This window comes from Octopus bimaculoides, chromosome 1, assembly GCF_046866305.1.
Source record: "Octopus bimaculoides isolate indiv1 chromosome 1, ASM4686630v1, whole genome shotgun sequence".
NCBI lineage: Eukaryota > Metazoa > Mollusca > Cephalopoda > Octopoda > Octopodidae > Octopus > Octopus bimaculoides.
Window position 1 is genome coordinate 46,661,603 of NC_142928.1, and position 10,000 is coordinate 46,671,602.

A 10,000-nucleotide genomic window follows, 5' to 3' on the forward strand; every position below is an offset into this window, starting at 1 on the left:
TCACGTTCATAATGGGATTTTTTGCATTTAAATAATTTTCCTGTTTTTGCTAATTCGCGAATTTGATGGACTTATAGCGTTACGGAAGCTGACTCAGGAAATCTCTAGTGAGACATTTTATTGATGTACACGAAAAGACGCAGAACGGGTCGAAACATGTGTTGTACCCAAGAGCAACTATTACATTTTTCATCTATTTTATTAATACTATACGCACAGGAGTGGCTGTGTGGTAAGTAGCTTGCTTACCAACCACATCGTTCCGGGTTCATTCCTATTGCGTGGTAACTTGGGCAAGTGTTTTCTACTATAGCCTCGGGCCGACCAAAGCCTTGTGAGTGGATTTGGTAGACGGAAACTGAAAGAAGCCCGTCATATATATATATTTATATATATATATATATATATATATATATGTATACACACACACACACACACACACACACATAATATATATATATATGTATGTTTGTGTATATGTTTGTGTGCCTGTGTTTGTCCCCCCCAACAAAGCTTGACAACCGATGCTGGTGTTTACGTCCCCATATCTTAGCAGTTCGGCAAAAGTGACCGATAGAATAAGTACTAGAGATCCAATGAATATATATTGAGGTCGATTAACGTTGTGTTAACAAAATACTAGATGAAGACAAATATCCGTTGAATGTAAAGAATGTAAATAATAACCCGAAGTAGTTCCGCAACGCATAAATCAGGTTCTTATTATTGAATCTTTAAAATTTATACTTCAGAACATTAATTTTGTATTTGATGATATCTGCTATCGTCAAAAATGCAGAATAGTGATGGAAAAGAAAGCAGCCCTTGGTCTTGCGAACCTGGTAATCGGTTATTTTGAATTCACCATTTATAAAGTGTCACTTCAAAATATGGCTATCAATTTTACCACGAAACCAACGGTTAAAAAATGTGGACGCCCAAACAGTGGAACATACCCCAACCTAAGTGTAGGCTCGGATTTCTTTTCAAATAAGAAGCGAGATTCATAATTAAAATCAACTTCACTTGTGTCTCAAAGAACTTAATCGCTGTAATAACCTGTTCGGGGTGTAGACATCCCTATATAGGACAGATGAATAAGTCATTGAGACGAAGAATAACTTTACACAAAGAGCAGATCCGGTTCCCGCAATATAGATATATTCCTTTAAGTGAACACATAGAGAGATGTGTGTGGTGGTAACATCAAACCAAATTTCATAGTTTTCTCCTTCAACCAATGCAATGATACAATTCCTATGCAAGAACGTTTAAATAAAGAAAATTTATTCATCGAAAAATACAGAACAAGTCTACATAGGCACGCATAACCAACTTTGATCTCTATAATATTTTAATTCACGATTATATATATCATCATCGTACATATTTCTCCCCACTACTCTAGTTTTTGAATTTGTGTGTGTGTGTGTGTGAATATATATATATATATATATATATATATATATATATATATATATATATATATATATATATATTCCCTCCTCCACCGAAAGGTGAATAATTATCTCCCCTGTTCACAATAATGACCATAACGAATTACCTACTCGTTAAATCATTCATTTATAAACTCGACAATTCTAATATAAAATACATTTAATATTATATTAAACTATGTAAAATGTGTGCATTTTTTAAAAATGTTATGTATATATATATATATATATATATATATATATATATATATATATATGTATTTATGGGTTTCAGCCTAGTGGCTGTGGTTATGCTGGAGCACCACCGTGATCTTCTGTCTTTATGCTTTGCTCTCTTCACGTTCCTTGCATGGCTCTTCTCCTGCACCTGATATAGTCCAATCAAGAGTTTTGATGGCACATCTGGTGTATAAGAGAATTTGACATCGCTGCCCTAAACTGTGTCTCATTTCGAGCCATTGGTTCGTCTGGTATCGTGGAGAGGAAAGCGTCGAGTTTTGTCTTGAAGACCTCCACATCCTTGTCTTGCAGGTCTCTCAAATGTTTTGGCAGGGCATTAAAGAGCTGAGGTCCTCTGAAACCGAGGCTGCTGCAGTATCTTGTTCTTATGTGAGATGCAGTGGACGGCACCTTTGGCACCATGCATTGGCGACCCGTGCGGGCATTCCTGTAGTACTTGATGCCAAAGTTCGGCACCAGTCCTTCCGGTATTTTCCATATGTATATTATTACAGATCTCTCCCGCCTGCGTTCCAGGGAGTAGAGACCTAGTGCCTGCAGTCGCTCCCTGTAGTTCACTGCTGGACTGTGGCGATCTTTTTTGTATAGTGCCTCTGAATTGCCTCGAGTTCTGCTATTCGTTTGACACTGTGTGGTGACCACAACTGGGAGCAATAGTCTAGGCGGCTCAGGACAAATCTCTTCCATAAAGTCAACATGACTTTTTGATCCCTTGTACGGAATGTCCTCAGTATCCACCCCGCCAGTTGTCTGCACTTTGCTGTCAACTTGACAATGTGCATGTGAAATGATGCATCACTACACATGTTGATGCCCAGGTCTCTCACGACTTGTGGTTCTGGGATTGCAGTACCTCCAGGTCCTGTGTATGCCAGTTGGGAGGCATTTGTGGCCTTGTAGCGCAGTACTTGAACATTTTCCGCATTGAACTGCATATTATTTTGCTCTGCCCACTCGTATATTGCATTTATGTCATTCTGTAGGCTTACGATATCATCAGGATTCTTTCTTGCCTGAGATAGTTGTGTGTCATCAGCGTAGCTAGTGACAGTGGCTCTCCTAGTGACCGTGGGCATGTCCAGAATGGCCACTATGAACAGTAGTGGCCCCAGGACAGTTCCTTGCGGAACACCGCTCAATATTTGTCTTTCCCTAGATAGTTCTCCATTGGCTGCAACTGTCTGACTTCTACCATTCAGGAAGTCATGCAGCCATTCTCCTAATTTACCAGTTATGCCAAGGTTTCGCAGCTTGAGACATATCAAGCCATGATCAACTTTGTCAAAGGCTTTTGCAAAGTCAAGACATATCACATCAACATTTGAATGGTCAAGTAGCTGCTTCAGGACCCAGTCATAATACTGCAGGAGCTGCGTGAAGCAGCCTCTACCTGGACGGAAACCATGCTGGGTCTCATTCAGCAAATCATTTTCTTCTCTCTCTCTCTCTCTCTCTATCTCTCTCTCTCTCTCTCTCTCTCTCTCGGTCTCTCTCTCTCTCTCTCTCTCTCTCTCTCTATATATATATATATATATATATATATATATATATATATATATAAATTCATAAGAATGGTACAACAAGGTACCGATATTTGCTGGAGAATAGCAATCGATATAAAAACGACGCTATTGTATAGCTTCACTGCGTATATACTGGCAAAAATGCGTATGTGCAACAAAACATGAAAAACTTGTCTTACCTTAGGAAGAACATCCGAAAATGAACAACCCAGATTAAGGATAATGCAATACCTAGGTTTCAGACTTTTCAAATACGTTTCACAACGTAAATCTGATTAGTCTTCATCAGTTGCATTTACCTAGACAACATTTCAAATGTTGCTACATCAATGCCAAGTATACTCGCCCGAACGCCAAGCCGTTAACGGAACTGAGAACAGTGAAGAAGTCAATAATGAAAAATATTTCAATACAAATGTATCAATTTCCAGCAAAAAGTAGCCCTAAAGGGTATATATATATAAATTCATAAGAATGGTACAACAAGGTACCGATATTTGCTGAATTTTCGGATGTTCTTCCTAAGGTAAGACAAGTTTTTCATGTTTTGTTGCACTCACGCATTTTTGCCAGTATATACGCAGTGAAGCTATACAATAGCGTCGTTTTTATATCGATTGCTATTCTCCAGCAAATATCGGTACCTTGTTGTACCATTCTTATGAATTTATATATATATACCCTTTAGGGCTACTTTTTGCTGGAAATTGATACATTTGTATTGAAATATTTTTCATTATTGACTTCTTCACTGTTCTCAGTTCCGTTAACGGCTTGGCGTTCGGGCGAGTATACTTGGCATTGATGTAGCAACATTTGAAATGTTGTCTAGGTAAATGCAACTGATGAAGACTAATCAGATTTACGTTGTGAAACGTATTTGAAAAGTCTGAAACCTAGGTATTGCATTATCCTTAATCTGGGTTGTTCATTTTCGGATGTTCTTCCTAAGGTAAGACAAGTTTTTCATGTTTTGTTGCACACACGCATTTTTGCCAGTATATACGCAGTGAAGCTATACAATAGCGTCGTTTTTATATCGATTGCTATTCTCCAGCAAATATCGGTACCTTGTTGTACCATTCTTATGAATTTATATATATATACCCTTTAGGGCTACTTTTTGCTGGAAATTGATACATTTGTATTGAAATATTTTTCATTATTGACTTCTTCACTGTTCTCAGTTCCGTTAACGGCTTGGCGTTCGGGCGAGTATACTTGGCATTGATGTAGCAACATTTGAAATGTTGTCTAGGTAAATGCAACTGATGAAGACTAATCAGATTTACGTTGTGAAACGTATTTGAAAAGTCTGAAACCTAGGTATTGCATTATCCTTAATCTGGGTTGTTCATTTTCGGATGTTCTTCCTAAGGTAAGACAAGTTTTTCATGTTTTGTTGCACACACGCATGTTTGCCAGTATATACGCAGTGAAGCTATACAATAGCGTCGTTTTTATATCGATTGCTATTCTCCAGCAAATATCGGTACCTTGTTGTACCATTCTTATGAATTTATATATATATACCCTTTAGGGCTACTTTTTGCTGGAAATTGATACATTTGTATTGAAATATTTTTCATTATATACATATATATATATATATATATATATACTTCTGCGTATATTTGAATATGCATGTATATATACATATGAATATGACCATATATATATATATATATATATATATATATATATATATATATATATATATATATATATATATATATATATGTATGTATATATATATATATGTATATATATATATATATATATATATATATATATATATATATATATATATATATATATATATATATATATATATATATATTTATATATATATATATATACTTCTGCGTATATTTGAATATGCATATATATATATATATATGGTCATATTCATATGTATATATGTATGTATAAATGTGTGTACATAACACTGAATTGTGATTATTTATGCACATGTATATGAATATATTTTACACACCGGTAGATCCATTTATAAACTCATGGCCGTTATATTTTGTATGATAATTATTTTTCGATGTCGCAATATACGAGGTCATTCCTTTACACATTCCATCCTCCTCGTGTGTAGGCATAGGTGTTTCAGCGTATTATTGTGAGACTGAATGAGTACGTTTATGTTTGCATGAAATGCATGTCTCTGTAAATATTCCGGGAACGTGTGTGACAGAATGCGTGAATACATATTCACAGCACATATTGAGTTTCCATGGCGGTGCCAAAAACAATTCAAACAAATTATGAAGATCAGTTAACTTTATTCTTCGCCTTCTTACATGTAATGTGTGCGTGTGTATTTGTTTGTATGTGTATGTTTGTGTGTATGTGTGAGCATGCATATGTGTGGATGCGTGCAACTATATCTTCATCCAAATATTCTTATACACTCATCAATATGCAGATGCTCAACTTCTTTCTTGTCTATTCCTTAGTTTCTATTATATTGCCGTAAACTTTTATTCTTTCTCAAACGTTTATTGATCTGAGTGGCATATTATATAGGACATTTACTTGTCATGATGTTTCACAATATTTACGATATTCATTTTATATATTGAATATGACCATTTACTATAAACTCTACGAATAGCATTTACTCTTTCAAGTGACAAAAGCAAAACACTACATTGCCGATACTACGTTCGCTTTTCAAACAAAACATGAGATGTGTCTAAATTTCAAATAATAACCCTAGGGAGATTTTGAATATTCCCTAGAATATTTCTGGTATTGGTATGTGTCTTTTCGTACTATTTTCGTATTTTTTCATGTATATCCTTGTGAAGTTTAATTCTTCATACCCGCTTTCTATGAGATTGTTTTCTTCTGTGGTCGGTGTGCGCGTATATGTGTGTGTATGCATATTTACAATTGTATATAAATAAATATATATAATATAGACATACATGCATAACATATGTGTGCGTGTTTGTGTGTCTGTGTGTTTGTGTCTGTAATTTTACAGTAAATTCTAAATGCTATGAAATTTAATGTTTTTTAAAAATATTCAGACTGCAGGAAAAATATTAAAATAGACCGTCTTATATTGGGTAGTATTGTAGGTATGTGCCTGATATAGAGATAAGTGAAACAAAATAATTTACAACTAAACACATATATCTAATGTTTCTGTGCACTCTTGTTAAACGATTCACATTCAGCGTTCAGTAATTCTAAAAAAAATTGCTAAATAGATGGAGGCAAGTTATAGTGTTCAATGTTAGGACAGCAGTCTGCATAATTATATTGTCCGGATTTAATCAACTGGTAAGATTTCCCCACATTTAATCAACTGGTAAGATTGCACCAGAAGTTTAAAAACACCCTGAACCTAGGACAGGATAGACTTAAAACACTGCTTGTGCCTTTCTTTATATTATATTATAGCAGTAAATCCTTCTAAATTATTTAGAACTCTCATTTGATCTTCGTCTTAACAACTGTGTTTACAATTGTTATTGCATAAAATATATATATCTTGTGTATCTGATAAAAAATCTTAATCAAATTCATTTCATTCTTTCAGATCCGTCAAACAATCTGAGAAAATTGCTGACTCAAGCAAAGGTACCTAGTTTCTCGTTATTTATATACTACAATTTATTCAAGGAGTATATTTGTATTCCAGTACATTCATTTTCCTGCCAGTGACTTTTAGATAACATATATGTCTCATGAAAATGTAGTGAAATTTATTCGTATGTATTTCATTCTGGAAAAATATTTCAAATATATTTAATTCTATGATACAAAGCATGAAATTATTATTATCATGCACATGAATTTGGCAGCCAAAATCTATAAAAAACAAATAACTGCTGCTGCTGAGAAGATCTTCAGTGTGAGTTAGTGTGGCAAATTTGCTTTAAAAAATTCACTGGACTGTTATCAGTGTTTTCATGTGTCAAATTTGCATGAATATGTCTTTCTTTCAAAATTAATCCCTGAATCTAATTCCAGCACGTAGCGTTTAAAATTCTACGACAGTGAATGAAACACAACTAACGAGTTAATAATGTGGTTATTAGAGATATGAGATTAAGAATAATATATTTTAGCTATGTGAAGTGAGCGAGAAAATAATAAGGCCTTTCAAGCAGAAATAGCACTGTTTCAAAATACAAAGGCACAGGAACCATCCAGTATATTTGGTCCAAATATAGAACATATTTTAAGTACTCGTATGAATGCAAGAATACATTTTGTATCAAATGTAGTTTAACATCAGACCGGAAATTTATAAAAGCATATTATTTTCTATGTATTCATTACACGAAATTATGTTCTTCAGTTTAAGAAAAAATATTTCTCTCCAGAGGATTTCCTTATCAAAATCTCCACTCTATATTAATCCGCAGAAAAAAACGTTTGAGACTGTGAGCCGATTTTCCCTTCAATTCCTCTTAAATTGTTTGAAAATATAAAATTAAGAAATTTGAGTTACTTTGGGCATGATTTCATTAACGAAATCTCGAAAAATATATTTCCTTATTACGAAGAATGAATTTACAAATGTGAGTTTAGTACAAGCAAAACATTGCAAAACAAATATACAATGCACGAATCGTTGGCTGAATATCAGTATAAAATTATCAAGAAACCCTAAGGGATAATTCCACTGATAGAGATTAAGGAAATATGGAATGTAAGAAATGTACTTACAATTAACTTATATTTATAAATATCAGAGGTTTTTTTTTTCGAACAGAAGGAAACGCATTCAATAATATTTTGAATGTTTTACTTTGGACATGTCAAAAAGTATTGGAGGATAATTTACACATATCGATTTGCTGCCATAGTCATACACTCACGCATACAGTAATTCAATTCATATGACTTCATGTGTGTATGTGGGTTTATACGTTTATTTGCATGTATGTTTGAATGTATGTATGTGTATATGTTGTGTGTTTGTCCCCCCAACATCGCTTCCCGACCGATTCTCGGGTATTTATGTCCGCGTAATTAGCGGTTCGGCAAATTAGCTGATAGTATATGTACTATGCTTACAAACAATAAGTCCTCGGGTCAATTTGGTCGACTGAAGCTGTACACGAGCATGTCCGAAGTAAGATAACAGAAACAACTAAAAGAAAAAGAATATATATCTATCTATCTATATATATATATATATAAAGGGGTTTGTACGATAGTGTATAGAGGAATATATTATTAAAAATAATTCCAACTCTGTTTTTATGTTTTATTTATATTCTTATAATATTAATGTTGGATACAGAATATGAAATATATAGTATATTTAGTAAAATGAAATGAAGTATTGATTGTCTTTTTGAATAGATGAATATTAAATATTAAAGGACTAGTATATTTTCTTGCATTTTAGGAGTCTTCAAGGTCCCATGTTGTGACAGGAATGCTTTAACTGTGTTTGACTGGCTATCTTTTGACCTTTATATACATTCCTGTGGACAGCAGTAGTAGTTGTTTGGCTATTTTTAGAGATGATGCCAATCCAATTTTCAATGTTTAGTTTTAGAAATGGTGACAGCAGTACTTCTTAGAGATTTTTTTGTGTTTCAGTTATAGGAATAACAACAACAACAACAACAACAACAACAACAACAACAACAACAATAATAATAATAATAATAATAATAATAATAATAATAATAATAATAATAATTTTAATAATAATAATAATAGATAATAATAATAGGATGCAGTACCAGGCAATGGCTCTCATGGCTTCTGACCTTAATTGATTGGAAGTGTTATCATGTACATTGTTTTGTCTTGGTATAAAAGATTGGCTACAGCAAATATTCTGCTTAATACCACAGATTTGCTTGTCAGTTGCTTGACCTTAACCAGTTGATCATGACCCTTAGCTGTTGACGATATGTGCATCTCTGATCATGAGCAGTAGTAGTGGGGGAGCATCATAGTTATGTGTTGAGAGGAATTCTTTGGGTTCTGAATAATTCACCTTTGGAAACATGGATGTTTTGCTCAACATCCTTAAACAAACCTTATTCAGGGACCTTTTGAGCGACATGGGTTACTCGACCTGAAGAAAATTGTAATTGGGCCCCACCTGCAAGGTTATGAGCTGTTTATCTTCATATGAGATCACTATGTCGCGCACATATGGCTGTTATGTATGTGCCTGATGTACCCTTATCAGACGGGTAGTCATGATGGGTATAATGGGCTTCGTATATTTTACCCCAGTGTCACTCTGATGGCATGCACTGCTCACTCACTCAATAATAATAATAATAATAATAATAATAATAATAATAATAATAATAAAAACAGAAAATTGTACTACTGGGTACTGCACACATTCTACGCAAAACACTTTCAATACAGTAAACATAAGAGCACCACAACAAACCACAGCACATACCCAAGGCGCACAGAGCTGCGCTCGGTAGTGAAGTGAAAGCACATTATAAAAATAAAACTACTGAACAATAATAATAATAATAATCATCATCATAATAATATTAATAACAACAACAACAACAACAACAACAACAACAACAACAACAAAAACAACAGCAACAACAACATCGGAAAAATACCTTAGGAATGAGAACCCACGTTCGGAATTCACCCACAACACCTGATGAAGGCTGGAGAGTCCATCAGCCGAAATGTATTAACAACAATCAAGATGAAGACAAATATTCGTAACATTTAAATAATATAAATTTGTATGTATTCGTGTGTGTAGATAGATAGATAGATAGATAGATAGATAGATAGATAGAT

General features: G+C 33.9%; 1 protein-coding gene across 3 annotated transcripts in view; it reads left to right on the forward strand.

The window, feature by feature from the left end:
• LOC106884018 (uncharacterized) overlaps positions 1-10,000 on the forward strand; it is a 1,573,201-nt gene that overhangs the window by 896,780 nt on the left and 666,421 nt on the right. For all 3 annotated transcript variants that reach the window (XM_089350855.1, XM_089350881.1, XM_089350853.1), the window contains exon 7: positions 6,783-6,823. The gene's annotated coding sequence lies outside the window, so the exon portion shown is untranslated. The remainder of the gene's footprint in view (positions 1-6,782; positions 6,824-10,000) is intronic.